Source organism: Hyperolius riggenbachi, chromosome 8, assembly GCF_040937935.1.
Source record: "Hyperolius riggenbachi isolate aHypRig1 chromosome 8, aHypRig1.pri, whole genome shotgun sequence".
Lineage (NCBI taxonomy): Eukaryota > Metazoa > Chordata > Amphibia > Anura > Hyperoliidae > Hyperolius > Hyperolius riggenbachi.
In genome coordinates, this window is record NC_090653.1 from 231,356,244 (window position 1) to 231,377,800 (window position 21,557).

Sequence of the window (21,557 nt, forward strand, 5' to 3'; positions counted from 1 at the left end):
TCTGGCAGATTTACCTGCCAGATCGATTATTTCCAACATGTCCGAATTTTGATCGATTTTCCGATGGATGTTCGTTCATTTCTATGAAAAGCAATCGAAAAACGATCAAAATCGATCAGAAAAGAGATCAAAATTCAGATCTGACATGTTAGAAATAATCGATCTGGCAGGTAAATCTGCCAGAAAATTGTGTGGTGTGTACCCAGCGTGGTGTGTACCTAGCATTATTCGTGTTGTGCAAGGTCGTTGGGTACAATGCAAAGGACACAATGTGAAAGGGCCTTAATACAAAGTCTTTATATCTACATGAAGATAAGAGAGGGGAATGTCCTCTCCATATCTAGTGTTTGTGCACTTATACTTAAATCCCATCTCTAGGCTCACAGCTACGCACACGCTGGTCTGAACTCATGATAACAGCCGCCATGGCCTAAAATCAGGAGTCAGACTAGCGTGTGCACAGCGACCACACAATGTCACGCCGGATCTTTAGTGATCCCTGATGTCCGATCGTATTGTTCTCGCTTACAGTAATTATTATTTTTAGCATTTTCCAACATCTACGCAGCGATGTACAGAGTATATTGTTTTGTCACTTAAGTGTCCCTCAGAGGGGCTCCCAGTCTAATCCATACCATAGTCATATGTCTATGTATGTATCGCGTAGTGTATGTATCATTGTCTAAGGCCAATTTAGGAGGAAGATAATTAAGTTACCTGTAGGTTTTTTGGCTGATGTGGGAGGAAACTGGAGTGCCCAGAAAAAGCCCACAGACAAAAAAAAAAACAACACTGCAAGTCAGTCGCTCCGTAATCAAAAGCTGCTACCACTGTGCCTCTGACCCGCCTTTGATTGAGTGATACCTTCCGGCGCAATGAGCAGATTTTATCAATATTGGACAGCAATCAATCGATTTGTGGCACAATCATTGTTTGTGGCACTGATTTCTAGCAGATTCAATCAGAGTGATCAAATGGGATATCAATGGGAAACATTGATAAGTCTATGACCACTTTAATGCTGGGAATACACAATGCAATTTTGCAGTCAATTCGCTGTTCGATCGAGTTTCAATTTTTTTCCCTCTTGATTTTCTTATCTTTTCTTATCAGTTTCCATTCACTTCTATTAGCAATCGAGCGGTAAAACGATCAAGTATTCCCAGTATTACACAGATGATACACCATGGAAGCCTCCGGTCTCTGCTATGTAAGGACTCTTTCCCACATACTATGAATTCACTGCAGAGATTGTGTAGTACAACTGGCAACCCACTTTCTGCAGCACTTACCACTGTGCTACCATCTGGTAGTGAATGATTTTTAACCTCTTGACGACCAGCTAACGCCGATTGGCGTAAACTGGTTGTCCGCGGGTTTCCATGGAAACGTTCCGTGTCAGTTCACGGAGGGTGTTTCTGTGAACTGCCTGCGAGCCTCCGATCGCGGCTCGCAGGCGAAATGTAAACACGCGGGGAAGAAATCGCCTGTGTTTACACTGCACGGCGCTGCAGCTGCATCAGCGCCGTAAAGGAGATCGGCGATCCCCGGCCTCTGATTGGCCGGGGATCACCGCTGTCTGATAGGCTGAAGCCTATCAGAGGCGGTACAGGACGTATTGCCATCCTGTACTGCCCACAGAGCCAGGGAGAGGGAGGGAAGGAGAGGGAGGGGGGAATATCGCTGCGGAGGGGGGCTTTGAGGAGCCCCCCCCCCCCCCCGCAAGGCACAGCAGAGCGGCAGCGATCAGACCCCCCCAGCAGGACTTCCCCCTAGTGGGGAAAAAAGGGGGGAAAGTCTGATCGCCCTGCCTGCAATACGATCTGTGCTGGGGGCTGAAGAGCCCACCCAGCACAGATCAATGGAAAATCACTTGGTCGGCAAGTGATTAACAATCCAGGGCAGATTTATAGGATCATCTCCAATGTTCTCCAGCTGCTGCTTGGATTGCATCATCCTTATATTAAGACAACAAAAGGATGAGATACAGAGACTAGTTTAGAAGATTCCAGTCTATAGCAAACAAGGTTTGTGCTAAAAGAAGAGGCTGGTGATGGGATTTTGGTCAGGTATATTAAAACTGATTTATTTGTCAATTGCCCAGAACAAGGCCAGATTCCTACTGTACCAGATGAAAAACTGATCCTGTCAAATCTGATCAGTTTTCCTATTAAACAGATCAGTTTGTTACGTTTGGCATCAGTTTCTCTTCCGGTTTTGCGTTGTGTTTCCATTGCCGCCCACTCAGTATAACTGTCACCGCGTTCTCCTGCCACTGATGCCACCACCCATTTATGTCCCTGCACTCTAGAAACATCGGTATACCGATCCCACAATCCCAAAAGAAGCATCAGACTCCTATTAGTATACAAGAGATCAATGGGTATCCTCCTGAGCGCCAGTAAAAATTTTCACTGGGCCGTCCACTACTTAGTGAGCCAATGAGAATCCTCCCTGTGGAGAGACGATTCAAATTGGTCTATTGCAAATCAATGGGAACCGGATGGGGGCCAAATCGAAATACCCCCGTTTTTTTCCATGCAGGGATGCAAATGGACAGCGGCAGCTGTCAGTCCTCATAGGCTAGCAATAATTTCACCCGGCCGATACAGAATTATCGTGCATGATCTAAACTTCTGTTACGTTTGTCGGAATGGAACAAACGCATCCATTAAAAAAACTGATGTGAACGGATCCTATTGCTTTGCATATCTGATCTATTCCGCTACGGGGGAACATTTTTAGTGCCAAAACGCAGCTTTAGAAACTAATGCACAGACAAAAACACTTTCTGCTAGAAAGTGCCCACACAATATAAAAGAAAACACTTATGCCATGAGATGGGCTTTAAAGACTTGAAAGATGAATTCTGGGCAGAGATCTAAGCACCTGCGGTTGTATGCTAATAGCTGAATGCTCCTACCCCAATACTGCATCTGAACTTTACTCAGGAAAATTATACGCAGTATTACTCACCTCTCAATACGATTCCCCTGAGAATGTTGGTTTCCTCTCAAACAAAGCCAGTAAGTTAATTGGCTTCGCTAAACTATGGAAGGCGTATCAGACCGGGAACTCTGCTGAGGGAGAGAAGAGACTGTGAATTGTTCAATTTAGAGATTGTAAATTGCTCAATTTACTCACTGTGGATCAAGACTATATAAATCAATAAAAATAATAATACAGCAGTAGATAAAAGATGGAGCGGACTACAGATACAGACACACTAGATCGTTCTTGATCGCTTTAAAGCGGACCTGAACTCAGAGCATCTTCTCTGCTCTAAAAGATACGCAACAGCATAACAACTTCTAAAGAAAAACATTTCTTTGTTACAGCTGATACAAATCCTGCAATAAATCTGCACTGTTTCTACTTCCTGCTTTCATGGAAGCAGATATAGGGTTAACATCCTGTGCTTTCAAATGAGCATATCTGCTGTGGCAGTCAGGTGACACAGGGGAGAGATCAAATAACATCTTGTGATTAGACACAATTGAGAGGGAATTAGACATGCTAAACTCTCTAAATACATACAGGGTGCATTTCTCTGTGTTTTCCTTCTGTCCTGTGCAAACAGTTCAGGTCCACTTTAAGTGAAACTACAGGTGCATTGCCATCGTAGATTCCACTGCAAACTGCAGCCAGTTTTCTTCTGCTCATCCTGCTCCCTCTTCTTTATGGGAAAGAATGGAGTGCTTCGCGAAGAGCTTCCTTGCAAAAAATTGGTAGTTGCTCCTTTAGGCTGATAACCATCATATGAGGAGTTCGCAAGGCTGGGCAATAAACAGAGCAACATTTGAAGGTACCTGGACTTAAAACTCACAGATAGCCAGCGGCTAACGCAACATGCCAAAGTACCGGTAAATGAAATTGTTGGTGTCACATATCCAACAGGCATGTATGTTAAGCCTCTCTGCTCGCATCAAGGCCAGTTATCTAGAGGGGTCCCTATGCTAACCGTGGAGCATACTTGCACATCTTTGCACAGATCAGTAGCGGGCGGCGTAACTATAAAACATGGGGACCCCAGCAAAGCTTTGATGGGTCCCTTCCATTTTTACACTCTTTCCCTTGCCAACCCATTGTGACCCTCACAGCCTAGGGGACCATCCTGCAAGGGTCATAAAATAAGTGTGGACTACAAAAAGTATAGCTACAAAAACACCTGATCTGAAGGATGGTCCCCTTTATCAGAGGGAGCGAAGAAGTAGTTGGGGCCCCCTTACAGCCCTGGGCCCCCCTGCGGTCACATGGGCTGCTCCCCTGTAGATCAGCTGATCAGGAATAAAATAGTCTGATGTCTCCTCATTGCCATGGAAGTAATGGCTAATCGGCCTCGTTTGTGAGGCGGGGTGATCAGCAGGTGCAGAGGCCGCTGTGTTTTCAGGAGCCATGTGTGACTGTGTATAGCGTTAAAAAAGATACAACTTGCACTACTTTTCCGCACAACGCATGTGATTCCTTACTGAAGCACTGGCTACTGTAAAAAAACAAAAAACAGATGCAATAAAATGCAGGCAAGATGCACAAGTTGAGCGGAAAAACACTTGTGGGAAATTGTCTGCGTTATCGCATGCTCATAGTATACTTCATTCCTCTCTGTTTATTGTACAAAAATCCTGCACAAGCAGAATGTATGGAGAAACATCAATTTAATCAAGAGACTGATTTCTAAGGATCAGGGGTGTAAATAGAAATCACTGGGCCCCCTCCTGCCAACGCCAACCGCCCACACACAGACACGCACACACACACAGACACACACACACACTCACCCTCCCCCCTACACACACAGACACACACACACAGACACGCACACACAGACACGCACACACACACACACAGACACACACACACACTCACCCTCCCCCCTACACACACAGACACACACACACAGACACGCACACACACACAGACACTCACACTGTACACACACACTCACCCTCCCCCCTACACACACAGACACACACACACACACAGACACGCACACACACACAGACACTCACACTGTACACACACACTGACCCTCCCCCCTACACACACAGGGACACACACAGACACACATTCTGCACAGGGAAACTGAGAACCAATGTTATTCAATTGGCTAGTTCACACTTGAATGTGTTTTCCCCATGCAGATAAAACAAACAGCGGATGAAGAACGCCACAGATTTTATCTATCAATTACATTAGCTTCTGTGAACAAAAGTGCATGTCTCCACACATACAGACACACGTGGTGTGCAGAAAACGCATACAGAAAACTGACAGTCGAGTGTGCTCCCAGCCTCAACTTATTACACTCACTCTGTCCTCCACTGATGGAGCAGAACTGGCTCTGCAGACTCCTCTAGCATCACTACAGTACAGAGCACTTGGGGAGGGAGGAGAGGTTGGGGGCTGGGCACTGTACACAAGACCCAGCTGCACACTGACTAGGGTCTGTCTACAAATCTTTGTCTGCAAAACTTTGTATGATTTCTAATCAGTGGCTGAACAGATGCAGCCAATATAACAATTGTGCAGAGAGCAGAAAGTTTTTTTCTCTCCTTTTCCTTAGTTGTCAGTCTCTCAGGACAGGGCCCCCTGTGGCTTCTGTGCCCACCTGTGACTGCATCCCTTGCAGGGTCTATTGTTACTCCCCTGCTAAGGATGTAGTCACGCAATGCTCCTGTGGATCTCCTGGATGCTTTCAAGCATTTGCATGGATTAAAGGGAGGGGACAAGGGCGTTCCTGTCCCTCTGCATACTTCCCAACTTTTTGAGATAAGAAGGAGGGATGCTTTAAAGTGAACCTGAGATGGCATGGGGGGGGGGGATGTACATACCTAAGGTTTCCTCCAGCCCCCTCCAGACCGATCGTTCCCATGCCGTCCTACTCCACCTCCTGGGCATTTATTTAAATTGGCCCTGCGACGAACTGGTCCCGGCTGGAGGATTTTTCGGGGCCAATTTCAGAAGATCCATAAGGCAGAACAGCGAGGGAACGATCGGTCTGGAGGGGGCTGGAGGAAGCCCCGGGTATATATCCCTCCCCCCTAATCTCAGGTACACTTTAAGACATGCCCCTGCCACACCCCTAACCACGCCCCCACCACACTCCTCACTATGCATATCACAAAGCATTCAGAAGCAAAAGATGTTGTTCTATCATTCAAACCACAATGGTCCTTTCTATAATAATTACAGTAGTTTTTCTTCATTTTAACATTTGAAAAGAAAAAGAAAGATATCAATTGAATCGTTGGGAATAAAGTTTAGAGTCAATTAAATACATTTTTCAGTAGAAAAATACACATATTTACATAGATCTGTACATCATTCCTGAAGAATAATAATAATAATTCCTTTTTTTGTATAGTGCCTTTCTCCTGTCGGACTCAAAGCGCTTGCGAGGCAGCCACTAGAGCGCACTCAGTAGGCAGTAGCAGTGTTAGGGAGTCTTGCCCAATGAACTCCTTACTGAATAGGTGCTGGCTTACTGAGTAGGAAGAGCCAGGATTTGAACCCATGACTCCTACATCAGAGGCAGAGCCCTTAACCATTACACTATCCAGCCAGAAGGAAGTAAGGGAGTAAGAGGGACAGAGGGATTTGGTTCCCAAAGAGGGACTGTCCCTCTGAAAGAGGGAGAGTTGGGAACTTTGGCACTGCTGGTACCTTTGCGCATGCAGACACTGGCTAGATGCAGCGATTTTCCACAAAGCAGTAAGAAGTTGTTTCTGCTATAAAACACTGATTTTTCTATTCAGCAGAAATAGCTGCAATGTCTATTTTACTATCTCATATTCATATTAGAGACTTGTGGCATTGAGTCTTGAGTGAATAACTTGTTACCATAGCCCTTCTGTCAGCTCAAACCTGTCTGGCCATTCTCCTCTGTCCTCTCTCATCAAAAAGGTGTTTTGGTTCACATAACTGCCATTCAATTGATGTTTTAGTCTATATATACACTATATATTTATGGGGCCTGCTACTGACCGTCAGATTTTCTGACCTACGCTGTTGGGAGTTCACATGAGATTTTCCATGACATGGTATCTCTTTTATCCATTTGGACTCAATAAATAAAGTATATAACACTTTTATAGGTACCTATAAGGCTTAAAGACACTCTGAAGTCTCTTTTTTTCCTGTTTTTGTCATAAAAATCTCTGAATCCTGAATGCCCCAGTTAAATCGCCGCATCCCCGCGGCAGATGAATGATTTATTACACTGAAATAGCCCTGCTAGGCTCCCGGGCTCGCAGGGCTTTACTTCCTCAATGAGGCAGAGCTTTAGGCTGTAGCTCTGCCTTCTCTGCAGTCAATCTCTGCGGATCGCCGCCTCTCCCCGCCCCTCTCAGTCTTCTTTCACTGAGGGGCAGAGAGGAGGTGGAGATCCGCCGAGATTGATTGCGGAGAGGCAGAGCTACAGCCTAAAGCTCTGCCTCTCCAGAGCAGCAGTACGATCTGCAACCTGCAAAGTCGTAGAACTTTGCAGGTCAATTACACTGTAATAAATCACCCATCTGCCGCGGAGATACGGCGATTCAACTGGGGCATTCATGCTTAAGAGGATTTTATGACAAAAAAAAAAAAAAAAAGACTTCAGAGTTTCTTCAACTTTTTAGATTCCAGTGCAAGAAAAGTCCAGTTATATCAAGATCCATAACCTGAGAAGCATGACTGGAAGCAAACCCACCATAAGTAACAATGCCACATATACAAGCCATCAGAGAGACAGCATGGGTGTCTTCATGATCTGGATCCACTGTGAGCAGTCATTAAAGAGACACTGAAGCAGAAAAATTATGATATAGTGATTTGTATGTGTTGTACAGCTAGGAAATAAAACATTAGGCTCAGAGACATAAGTCTAATATTGTTTCCAGTACAGGAAGAGTTAAAAAAAACCTCCAGTCATCTATGCAAAAGAGCCATTGAGCTCCACGACTTTCAAAGTCGCAGAGAGCTCTGTCTTCTGAAGCTTGTTATCTCAACTGTCAGTTTTTTCTCTCCAGAGGACAGTTCAAAAGTTCACTGGCCTGCTCTGTAAAATCATTTAGAATGCGGAGTAGTGTGTAAACTGCAAATATAAGAGAATGATGCAATGATATAAAAAACGCTATACACAGTGGGTTGCAAAAGTATTCGGCCCCCTTGAAGTTTTCCACATTTTGTCACATTACTGCCACAAACATGCATCAATTTTACTGGAATTCCACGTGATAGACCAATACAAAGTGGTGTACATGTGAGAAGTGGAACGAAAATCATACATCATTTCAAACATTTTTTACAAATAAATAACTGCAAAGTGGGGTGTGCGTAATTATTCGGCCCCCTGAGTCAATACTTTGTAGAACCACCTTTTGCTGCAATTACAGCTGCCAGTCTTTTAGAGTATGTCTCTACCACCTTTGCACATCTAGAGACTGAAATCCTTGCCCATTCTTCTTTGCAAAACAGATTAGATGGACAGCGTTTGTGAACAGCAGTTTTCAGATCTTTCCACAGATTCTCGATTGGATTTAGATCTGGACTTTGACTGGGCCATTCTAACACATAGATATGTTTTGTTTTAAACCATTCCATTGTTGCCCTGGCTTTATGTTTAGGGTCATTGTCCAGCTGGAAGGTGAACCTCCGCCCCAGTCTCAAGTCTTTTGCAGTCTCCAAGAGGTTTTCTTCCAAGTTTGCCCTGTATTTGGCTCCATCCATCTTCCTATCAACTCTGACCAGCTTCCCTGTCCCTGCTGAAGAGATGCACCTCCCGAGCATGATGCTGCCACCACCATATTTGACAGTGGGGATGGTATGTTCAGAGTGATGTGCAGTGTTAGTTTTCCGCCACACATAGCGTTTTGCATTTTGGCCAAAAAGTTCCATTTTGGTCTCATCTGACCAGAGCACCTTCTTCCACATGGTTGCTGTGTCCCCCACATGGCTTGTGGCAAACTGCAAATGGGACTTCTCATGCTTTCTGTTAACAATGCCTTTCTTCTTGCCACTCTTCCATAAAGGCCAACTTTGTACAGTGCATGACTAATAGTTGTCCTATGGACAGAGTCTCCCACCTGAGCTGTAGATCTCTGCAGCTCGTCCAGAGTCACCATGGGCCTCTTGACTGCATTTCTGATCAGCGCTCTCCTTGTTCGGCCTGTAAGTTTAGGTGGATGGCCTTGTCTTGGTAGGTTTACAGTTGTGCCATACTCCTTCCATTTCTGAGTGATCGCTTGAACAGTGCTCCGTGGGATGTTCAAGGCTTTGGAAATCTTTTTGTAGCCTAAGCCTGCTTTAAATTTCTCAATAACTTGATCCCTGACCTGTCTTGTGTGTTCTTTGGACTTCACGGTGTTGTTGCTCCAAATATTCTCTTAGACAACCTCTGAGGCCCCCACAGAGCAGCTGTATTTGTACTGACATTAGATTACACACAGGTGCACTCTATTTAGTCATTAACACTCATCAGGCAATGTCTATAGGCAACTGACTGCACTCAGATCAAAGGGGGCTGAATAATTACGCACACACCACGTTGTAGTTATTTACAGTGGTGTGAAAAACTATTTGCCCCCTTCCTGATTTCTTATTCTTTTGCATGTTTGTCACACTTAAATGTTTCTGCTCATCAAAAACCGTTAACTATTAGTCAAAGATAACATAATTGAACTTAAAATGCAGTTTTAAATGATGTTTTTTATTATTTAGTGAGGAAAAAAAAACTCAAAACCTACATGGCCCTGTGTGAAAAAGTGATTGCCCCCCTTGTTAAAAAAAATAACTTAACTGTGGTTTATCACACCTGAGTTCAATTTCTGTAGTCACCCCCAGGCCTGATTACTTTCAATCAAGAAATCACTTAAATAGGAGCTATCTGACACAGAGAAGTAGACCAAAAGCACCTCAAAAGCTAGACATCAAGCCAAGATCCAAAGAAATTCAGGAACAAATGAGAACAAAAGTACTGTAATTGAGATCTATCAGTCTGGTAAAGGTTATAAAGCCATTTCTAAAGCTTTGGGACTCCAGCGAACCACAGTGAGAGCCATTATCCACAAATGGCAAAAACATGGAACAGTGATGAACCTTCCCAGGAGTGGCCGGCCGACCAATATTACCCCAAGAGCGCAGAGAAAACTCATCTGAGAGGCCACAAAAGACCCCAGGACAACATCTAAAGAACTGCAGGCCTCACTTGCCTCAAGTAAGGTCAGTGTTCACAACTCCACCATAAGAAGGAGACTGGGCAAAAACGGCCTGCATGGCAGATATCCAAGGCGCAAACCACTTTTAAGCAAAAAGAACATTAAGGCTCGTCTCAATTTTGCTAAAAAAAAACATCTCAATGATTGCCAAGACTTGTGGAAAAATACCTTGTGGACCGCCGAGACAAAAGTTGAACTTTTTGGAAGGTGCGTGTCCTGTTAAATCTGTTGTAGAAGTAACACAGCATTTCAGCAAAAGAACATCATACCAACAGTAAAATATGGTGGTGGTAGTGTGATGGTCTGGGGTTGTTTTGCTGCTTCAGGACCTGGAAGGCTTGCTGTGATAGATGGAACCATGAATTCTACTGTCTACCAAAAAATCCTGAAGGAGAATGTCCGGCCATCTGTTCGTCAACTCAAGCTGAAGCGATCTTGGGTGCAGCAGCAGGAAAATGACCCAAAAGACACCAGCAAATCCACCTCTGAATGGCTGAAGAAAAACAAAATGAAGACTTTGGAGTGGCCTAGTCAAAGCCCTGACATGAATCCTATTGAGATGTTGTGGCATGACCTTAAAAAGGCAGTTCATGCTAGAAAACCCTCAAATAAAGCTGAATTACAACAATTCTGCAAAGATGAGTGGGCCAAAATTCCTCCAGAGCGCTGTAAAAGACTTGTTGCAAGTTATCGCAAACGCTTGATTGCAGTTATTGCTGCTAAGGGTGGCCCAACCAGTTATTAGGTTCAGGGGGCAATTTCTTTTTCACACAGGGCCATGTAGGTTTTGAGTTTTGTTTCTCAATAAATAATAAAAACCATCATTTAAAACTGCATTTTGTGTTCAATTATGTTATCTTTAACTAATGGTTAACGGTTTTTGATGAGCAGAAACATTTAAGTGTGACAAACATGCAAAAGAATAAGAAATCAGGAAGGGGGCAAATAGTTTTTCACACCACTGTATTTGTAAAAAATATTTGGAATCATGTGTGATTTTCGTTCCACTTCTCACGTGTACACCACTTTGTATTGGTCTTTCATGTGGAATTCCAATAAAATTGATTCATGTTTGTGGCATGACAAAATGTGGAAAACTTCAAGGGGGCCAAATACTTTTGCAACCCACTGTAACTGAAAATAAAAATATGAGAAGATTTTCTTTGCTACTAATGTTCTAGTAATTATCCGTACTACATAACCAATTCATTATATCATGAAAAAAAAATTCGCTTCAGTGTCTTTTTAAGTGGTTAAATATCATCATTCTGCTTTGTGCATCCTGTGCCAGCAGCAGCAAAGCTGAATCAAACAAGATTCTTTTTGTAACAGACAACAGTAAGCAGTATGTAGCAGGCTATCATCCATTACCCGGTACTCCCCTCTGCCAGGGTGAGCTGATCTATACTGTTTGGAGAGCACACCGGCAGCCCCATGTGGAATCCAGAACACAGAGGATGAATTGTGCAGTTTGGAATCAGGAAGTGACAAAACAATGATGTATTATTACACAACAGGGAACGTGGGGTGTCTTTAAGAAGGGGATGTGCTGTTCTGAGCTGTCAGACCTGAAAGCACAAAGCCACCATCTCGCGCACACTGCAGATGACCTAAATGTAGCTATGCGTGTATTTGGTGTATTTGGTGTATTTGGTGCAATTAACCATGCATGCTCAATCCAACAGTAGAGGGATGTGGGAAATGTACCCATAGATAACAATGGGTGTCTGAAAACTACTTTTTCATGACTGGTACTTCAGAATCAGAATCAGAATTTATTATCGCCAAGTACAACGGTGGATTGTACCCGGAATTGGTTTTGGCACATACAGGGTCGTTGGTGAAGAGACAAGATTTAGCATACAGTTAAGCATGGCACATGCATAGATGTGGGACAAGCATACATAGGACAACATTACAGCTGTGCATACAATTAAGCAGAGTGCAGCATCACATGCAGTCAAGCATGGGTCATACGTATAAACAATAAAAGCAAAAATAAAAAGCAGTACAGAGCATTACAGCATACACGTACACGTACAGCTAACGTAATACAAACATAGCAAAGCATACATTGATAGCAGGAAAAGAAAAGAGTGGGACTGGAGGAGCAGCCTGAGAGGTGATATGAGCGCTGCCATTTTCGGCACTGGACGCTACACAGCGACACGCTCCCAACAAGACAGGTGCTACGATTTGTCCACGAAAATAGAGATAAGGAAACTGAGAAAGCAACTGAGAAAACTGAGGGGCATCATGATGGAGGCGGACAGCAGAGTTCACTCGGACCAGGTTGCCCGAGGAGCAGCACTCCCGATTTTGAGTCCGCCCGGCTGGGCAATGAGGGCGCAGACACAGTGGGGGCCCTGTGGGGCCAGGGTGCACCCGGGGGCACCCCTGGGTGGTGGATGTGGGGCCCAGGGGCACCCCGGCTGGGCAGCAGTGGTGGACAGGCTAGGGAGGTCTACCTTTGGTGGTGGCAGGACACCGTTACCCAAATGCGGCAGCTAGCTCCACTGTGAGGGGAGCAGCACCGTCTCCGTTACCACAGGTGTGACCAGGGGGGTCTGGTGATTCCAGCCTGAGGTGTTTCAGGGGGCCCTGGGGGTGATGCCGGCCTGGGGTGCTTCAGATGGAGGCAGGCTGCGAGGCACACTGGCAATCTGAAGGGCCTGGAGGAGAGGAGCTCCACGTGGGTGGCCGAGCAGGCTGGAGGGCGGTGGTGGAGATCGGAGGTGGCCAGCCGATGGTGAGCCCTCCCCAGCTGCTGCGGCCAGGCTGATGGCAAAGCAGGGTGCAGCAGGCAGCTGAAGCACCATCCGGAAGAGCGGTGGTATTCCTCTTCTGTGGCAGCTGTGGGAGCGCTGCAGGCGGCGGCATCAGCGATGGTGCAGCTCCGTTCCTGCAGCGGCTGAGGTGGCGACGGAGATCAGGCCTCCTCTATGACCACGTGCTCCGCTCTGGCGTCCTGGGCTCCCAGGCAACGGGCGCAGCCTGGCGGACCACGTAGGAGGGCCGGAGCAACCCAAGCGATGGACTGAGGCGGGTGTCTGGTCCGGGGATGGGGCGATGGTGAGGCAGGCCGGACAAGTCCTCATCAGCGGCAGGACACGGCGCCGCCGGTGCATCCCTCCAGCGCAGCTTCGGAGGCAGCATAAACAGTGAGCAATGCTCGGCCGAATGTGCTCTTCCTGCCCCTCCGGCAAAACCTCTGCCTCCTCACTCTGCTCAGCAGCCTGCGATGCCCGCCCGCTCCCCAGATAGATAGGGGAGATCGGGTAAATGCAGCAAGGGTGGATTAGGGAAAAAATAAAGAAAAAGTCCGGAGCCCTGTGGCCGTGGCGTCCAATCCCTGCCCCAAGGACCTTACGCCAATCGGCGTTAGGCAGTCCTGGGGCTGCCACTGCGTCCATACCTATCAGCGTGACGCGGTCGGCAAGAGGTAAAGGCCAGTTTTACACTAATTTTTGTGCTGTGGTGGGGATGTGATGCTCCCTCAGCATCCCACTGCAACACAGAAAATGACAAACATATGACCCTGCAGCAGAGTGGCCGACAGGATTATATGCATAGCGCCGCTCCCGTTCAGTGACATACTCCCTGCTAGGCAGGATGTATGTCACTGGGATTCCCATCGGTTTGTACAGACACGTCATGATGCAAACGCACTCCGCCGTTTACACTACATGCGTCGCACATACATTTACATTACCTCAAGCAGAGACAGTCTGTACATCCCTCTCACTGCCGTTTCCCTTTCATTATAAACATTCCATTTATTTGAAATAAACCGATTTTAATCATTTGTCATCAAGCAGTTGAATCAGTTGATCTTGAGTGTGTACCTAATGTCTTCACTAATAATTCAGCCCAGGCTTGGATGGGGATCTCTGTCACGGGTGTGTGGGCGGGCGACCAACTTACAAATATGCTGCATATTTGCTGCATGATCTCCTTCCTCTTACTGGTGGGATGGAGGGTGATGCACAACACAGCTACTTTCATTTCAGTGAACTGAACAACTTGTTGTGCATATTGCTGTTAACCGCTTCTGCTTCCGAAGGGCAGTGACTGACATCTATACCCTGTTTGTGCGCTGTTATTCCTGCCAGGGCGTAGATTTCAATCACACTTGAAAGGCAGACCCGTCGCTCTCACCGTTTGCGCCACTTTATCATCACTGCAGCCCATTCGCTCTGCTGTTATGATGAGGAGCTCCATATCTCGTTCAGGAGCCGATTTCATTAGCTCCTGACCCCATGATCACTGTGAGGCAATGACAATGATCACTACTCGAGTTTCGAAAAAAAAAAAACTGGTTCTTAGGCTGCTTTAACAGTGGGACGTTACAGGCGCACGTTAGAGCAGCCTGTAACGCAGCCCAACGCACAGTAATGAAAAATCAATGGGCTGTTCACAGTGCCCACGTTGCATTACATTGTAACGCTGCACGTTAAGTGAAAGTACTGCATGCAGTACGTTATACACGGCTAAGCCGCGTTAGACTGTTTGCACATGCTCAGTAATGTTGGAGAAGGAGGGGAGAGTCCGCTATTGCGGCCAGCCACATGGCTAATTAATATTCACTGCACTGTGTGACGTGCAGTGTTTACTTCCTGGAGCGGCCGTTTTGTGCGGCGATTGGCTGGCGGGACCACGTGGTCCGCATGCGTCAAAAAGTACGCATCACGGCATCATGGACGCATCAAGAGCCGCATAACGCGGCTCAATATGACGTCCAACTTTAACACCACCATGCGTTGCGTTAGGGGCATGTTATGCGACCTTAATGTCACATCTTAATTCCCATCTTAGTGGGAAAGAGGCCTTAAGAGGTCAGAGACCCGAGGTCGGCAAGTGGTTAAACAATATAGCATGTACTTAGTCTTCTGGCCCTTTGCTTGAGACTCACTTCAGAACATTTATATTGCGTTTTTCTCCTGGCGGACCTAAAGCGCCAGAGCTGCAGCCACTAGAATGCGCTCTATAGGCAGTATAAGGGCCCGTTTCCACTATCGCGAATCCGCATGCGTTGTCCGCATGCGGATTCGCACAGCCAATACAAGTGGATGGGCCTGTTTCCACTTGTCAGTTTTGCTGTGCGTTTTTCTGTGCAGGATTTTTCTGCACGGCAGAGCCCTCAGAATTCGCCTGCGTGTGGAATGCAGGCGAATCGCACACAATGTATTTAATAGGGAAATCGCATGCGTTTTCCCCAAGCGTTTTTTGCCACGGATTCGCATGCGAATTTGCATAGGTACCAATGTAAATTCACACAGGCAGTGACATGGTTAAAATCGCATATACCCTCACCTTTGCGAATTCGCATGCGAATTCGCGGCAAAAAACGCATGCGGAATCGCATCAGCATGCGATTTCATCAGCGGTGGAATCCGCAACGTAATAGTGGAAATGAGCCCTAAGACTTGCCCAAGGTCTCCTCACTGATTAGGTGCAGATTCCTGAACAGGAAGAGCTGATATTTGAACCCTGGTCTCCTGTGTCAGAGGCAGAGCCCTTAAAGTGAACCAGAGACAAGCATGCAGCTAATCTTGTCAGAGTGCTGCATGCTTCTTCAGAGTCTATGGCCTCAATTCACTAAGATCATGCTGGAGATAATAAGGCAAGAGAAAACTTACCTCCACACAGTAAGAGAGTTATCTTATCTCTTCATTCCTTACGTTACCTCTTCTGTAGTTAAGTTACCTCCTCTGTAGTTAAGTTACCTCCTCTGTAGTTATTTTCACACGCAGTTCATGAACAGCCTGTCTTTAACTCTGGAGTTGTTTTAAGGATTAAAGAGTTAACTTAAAGACAGAAGAGTTAACTTTAGGTTTGCCTGAGGTAAAATGTTTCCTGAATACGACATGCCTTATCACCATGGTAACAACTCTAGAAGAGTTATTAAAGACAGGAGATAAGCTTAGTGATTTGAGGCCTATGTCTAAAATTATTAAAAGCAGAGGATCAGCATGACTGCCAGGCAACTGGCATTACTTGAAAGGAAATAAATATGGCAGACTCCATATAACTCTCACCTCAGGTTCACTTTAACAAATACACTATCCATCCAATGTTTCTAAGGTAGGACTCCAGGCACGCAGGTCAAACAAAACATCATACTCACCAGTCCAGTGGGTGTTGCTCTGGTCTCTAGTCCACTTCATTGACTTGGACTTCTGTCCTCCCCAAACCTGATGCTAGGTACACACCGTACAATTTTCTGGCAGATTTACCTGCCAGATCGATTATTTCCAACATGTTAGATCTGAATTTCAATTGATTTTTCGATCTTTTTTTATATATCGTTTTTTCAATCATTTATTTTCGATCGATCTTCATAGAACTGAACGAAAATCAATAAAAAAAAAACTATTGAAAAAAACGATTCAAAAAAATCTATCAAATGTCAGATCAGAAATCTGAATCTGAAATCTGCCAGAAAATTGTATGGTGCGTACCTTGCATAATGTGTCCCTTATCATGAGCCTGTACCTTCTGGGCACCCACACTTGGGATAGTATGAAAAAAGCTAGAATCTCTTGAGTTTATACAGCTGTCTACGTCCTCATTAGGGGAATTTCCCTCACTTTTGCCTTTGGAACCTTCTAGATCAGCTACTGTTTTAACAGAAACCCATTAAATTAAGGACCAGGGGATTATTGGCTGATCTGTGCTGCATGGGCTCTCCAGCCCGCAGCACAGCTCAGGATTGAGCCAGGGCGACCAGACTTCCCCCCTTTTTTCCCCACTAGGGGGATGTCCTGCTGGCGGGGTCTGATCACCGCCGGCTATTTTGCTTTAGCGCCATGTGACGTAAATACCGGGGATTTCTTCCCTGCGTGTTTACATTTAGCCTGCGAGCCGGGATTGGAGGCTCACAGGCTGTTCACGGAGACACCCTCCGTGAACTGACATGGAGCGGTCGTTACCATGTAATTCCACTTACGACCTGCCGCCGCCTATCGGCGTTAGGTGGTCGTTAAGTGGTTAACAGGAACCCGGATGGTTATGGGGAAAGTAAATAAGGGACACATTTAACCTCCTTGGCGGTTAATTTTTTCTGCAAAAATTGCAGAATTCCAATTTTTTTTTATTTTTTTTTTAAAGTTTCATGTAAACCTACCAGAGTGGTAGCTACATGAAACACCACTAGAGGGCGCATGTGGCCCTCTAGTCCGATCGCCGCCGGCAACAATAGCAAACAGGGGAACGCGTATACAACGCGTTCCCCTGTTTGGCTTCTCCTGTCGCCATGGCGACGATCGGGATGACGTCATGGACGTCAGCCGACGTCCTGACGTCAGGGACACACGATCCAGCCCATAGCGCTGCCCGGAACTCATTGATCCGGGCAGCGCAGGGCTCTGGCGAGGGGGGGGGGGGCCCTCTTCAGCCGCTGCGTGCGGCCGATCGCCGCAGAGCGGCGGCGATCAAGCTGTGCGCGCGGCTAGCAAAGTGCTGGCTGCGCGCACAGCAATTTACAAAATGAAAATCGCCCCACCAGGGGCTGAGATCTCCCCCTGCGCGGCATAGCCTGAGCTCAGCTCGGGCTTACCGCCAGGGAGGTTAACCTTCCTGGCGGTAAGCCCGAGCTGAGCTTGGGCTATGCCGCGCAGGAGGTTTTCTCAGGCCCTGCTGGGCCGATTTGCTTCCTTTTTTTTTGCAACACGCAGCTAGCACTTTGCTAGCTGCGTGTGCATTCTGATTGCCGCCGCTCCACGCTGAATCGCCGCTGATCACCGCGCCGTGCCGCCCCCCAGACCCAGTGCGCTGCCTGGCCAATCAGTGCCAGGCAGCGCTGAGGGGTGGATCGGGACTCCCTTAGACGTCACGACGTCCATGACGTCGGTGACGTCATCCCGCCCCGTCGCTACGGCGACAGGGGAAGCCCTTCAGGAAATACCATTCTTTGAACAGGATTTCCTGATCGAAGCGGGCGGGAGGATGCCACTGTACAGCGGCTATCATGTAGCGAGCCCTAGGCTCGCTACATGATTTAAAAAAAAAAATTAAAAATAGTGCTGCGCTGCCCCGTGGCGGTTTCTAATAGACCGCCAGGAGGGTTAAATTGATGGAGATTACTCTTTCCTACAAATTATTAGGTTTCCCCTTTTCCCATAAGGATAGAAATTGAGGCAAACTACCAAATATCCCACACGCAAAAAGAAAAAAAAACGCAAAGAAAGCAATAATGAATAAAATTAAAAAAGAAACCCCATTCCACATATTCTAAAATTAAAATAAAAATGTTACTGGTAGATGGTTTCACACTACACACAGCATTGCGACAGGATAGCAAAAAGTCACATCGCGCATTAGAAGTGCGATACAAACAGTACATTGGAAGTTTGCAAACACACACATTGTCTGGTAAACGCGTAGCATACTGTGCGTTATTTTGATGGAACTTGACACACTGCTGATGCGCCAATGTGAACTTACCACAGAAATGTAGGGCTCAGAAGTGTAGAGGACTCTGACTAACTACCCTCCCTCCAATACAGGAGTCCAGCCTCCAGGGCAGGTTTTGCTGTGCCCCCAGTTGTTATGGGTGGGAGGAGATCATGGTGGTCACACTTGTTATATAACCTGTGGGAGATAAATACTTAGAAGGTATGTGTCTCTATAGGGAGACAGGGAAAGGGGTGTGAACAATTGCAGGGGCCACACCAAAGTTCTGCTGGGGGCCCCATGATTTCTAGAAAGACATTGCTATTCTAATCAGTTACTCAACTCCATAAGGACAAACACATCCTATATCTGCATGTTGTATACTCTTGGCTATAATATATGTACATCACTGTGTGAAAGTTCTACTCACAAGAGGTTCATCATTTCTGTGTGCCATCCTTTCTCCTGGTACTGCCCCTCCCACTTCCTAGGCTCAGGCAGGAACAGGGAGGAGTAAGCAGAGATGTTTAGTCAGACCGCTCAATAGATCACAGACAGAATGAAATACAGCCATTCCAGCAGAGGTAGGGCAGATTGCAGGGGAAACTAGTAGAATGCAGAGACAGTGCAGCTGGTGTACATTCAGGCAGGGGTCACACTTGTCTTTCAGTTTCTACACTTTTCAGAAAACTGAAAGACAAATGTGACCTCTACCGTACAACAGCTAATGTAATTTATAGAGAAAACTGACAAATTGCGCAAGATGTCAGTTTTTTTTCTGCATGCGAAATCTGCATTAAACTGTGACCTAGCTTATTGAGTAACATGAGTTCTCAGTTGAAGTCAGTTTTTCTGTGCAGAAAACGCGTACGAAAGCCGGTAAGTGTGACCCCTGCCTCAGTGTGCTGTACACAATATATCGAGCTTTAGTGCAGGAGGAGTGTCAGGCTAATATCTTTTCATTGGAGCAAAATCTGTGATCAGGGAGCAATTTGAGAATAATTTCACATATGTATGGTATCCTCTATGATAAAATCCCTATGTCCCTGCGTGTGCTGTCTCTGTGTAGCTGGTCCGTACTTTTTGGTACTGCGCATGTGCGCAGCACGGACCCAGCCCCACAGAGACAGGAGGACGGGGCCGGCGGCAGGTGCGTGCGCACGTGTGCGGCGGGTGATTGCGCACATGTGGGCAGTGGGTGTGCGCGCATGCGCAGTAACATGCGGCGGCGAGAAACAGACCCTAGAGCCCATTTTTAAACGGGCTTGGGTCTACTAGTCCTATATAATAAAACCCCTGTGTCTCTGCGTCCTGTCCCTGTGTGTGTGTGTGTGTCCTTGCGTTTGCGCTACTGCACATGTGCCACAGGGACAGCCTGGGACAGGAGCAGGACGGGCTAGGGGGCTGGCCGGGTGGGGGCGTGCAGTGGGTGTGTGTGCACGGCGGGCAGGTGCGCTGGCATGTGGGGGTGATGACAGACCTAGAGCCCGCTTTTAAATGGGCTCTAGGTCTAGTAGTAAATATATATTATCTTACTTGTAAATCCCATCTACACTTTTCAAAAAAAAAAAATGTGCAGCCTGTAATTGGGCCAATCCAATTCACTTCCTGACAATTTTGATTGGTCGATTTCCAATCTGCGTACAATTTGGGAAAAAAAATACATCTCATTGATTGTCTCTACCTTTCACCTTATTTAAAGCTGGTCCCCTTCCCTTCAAACTCTCAGCTGCATTATATTCACACAAAAAACCCTAACATTCCAGCAATGCTACTATGCTGAGGATTCCAGACAGACTCCAAAAAGGTGCATGATGATGATTCCAGAGGTCCTTATTTCATGATGTGTGTATGTAAGTTCTCCTTCCAGCGACTGTAGCTGGAAACAAGCAATCATGTCTTGGATGACACAGCACACACGTTGCACAAAAACATACGTAATGGACTGTAGTAGACACAGAAGCAGGTGCACACAAAAAAACTTTACAACCTGGATTCCATAAGTAAAGTGAACATTAAACCAATGTAAAAATGATGAATGTCAGAACTAAAAAGTCTAAAGCTAAGCACACATGCTAGGAAGCCTCTGGATCCTCCAGAGATTTCCTACGTCCTCAAGACCAACAATCCAGGCCAGGACCCCCTGGAAGTTTGTGGTCCTGCTCCTTTCTGTGAACAAGCGTAGGACACCTTGCTCCTGTGCAGCAGCAAGCCACTACTCAGGCTGTGCGGAAAGAAACAAGCCTGAGTGGCTCTGTGATACTGTGCAGGTGCAAGGCATCCTGTGCAGTGCGTCTGCGCTCAAATCATGGACGGGAGCACAGCAGGCAAATACAAAGCAAGTAGAGCACTAACGAATATAGACCACCGAATCAGGTAAAAATGGAGCTGGAGATTTGGGTACAGCCCTCATAGACCGTAATGTGAATTATGGCTATACCGTAGTGGCACGCAGTCAGTAATTTGGGCAGAGCCCAAATTACGTTAAAAACAGCGTAATTCGACCACCAGCAATAGCGGGCAGCTCAATTACGTCTGACCCTAGAGTCCATGGTGGCCTGGAGGGGAAATAGTCATTAAAATCATCAGGACTTTTGCAAAAGCAGGGTGAGGGCTGGAACCCACTAGAGCGCTTTTTTGAGCATTTAGGGAGTGCTTTAAATCGCTAGTGATTTCCCTTAACACTCTGTCAATGCAAATAAATGTAACAAATTTCACAGTAGCGATTGCAATTAGTAAAATCGCAATTGCAGGACATGCAGCATTTTGGGAGCATTTGTGCTTCACTGTAAAGTATAAGCGCTGGCAAATCGCTCATTAATCGCTAAACATAGTGATTTGTGTGTGATTTTAAATTACTGCAAACTGTTAAAAAAAAATTTAAATAATTTGAAAGGACCAATCAGAATTAAAAATTATTGCGATGAAAAACGCTCATGAAATCGCTTACAAAACGCTGATTAAAACTGC

The 21,557-nt window shown here is 46.2% G+C and overlaps 1 protein-coding gene across 2 annotated transcripts in view; it reads right to left on the minus strand.

The window, feature by feature from the left end:
- The window catches only part of FGD1 (FYVE, RhoGEF and PH domain containing 1), a 268,404-nt gene extending 249,365 nt beyond the window's left edge, over positions 1 to 19,039 (minus strand). Inside the window, exons 1-2 of one of the 2 annotated variants that reach the window (XM_068248308.1) lie at positions 19,018 to 19,039; positions 2,977 to 3,080 (exon numbers count right to left, since the gene is read on the minus strand). The gene's annotated coding sequence lies outside the window, so the exon portion shown is untranslated. The remainder of the gene's footprint in view (positions 1 to 2,976; positions 3,081 to 19,017) is intronic. The other variant, XM_068248310.1, reaches the window with a different exon arrangement.
- Between the last annotated feature and the right edge of the window lie 2,518 nt (positions 19,040 to 21,557).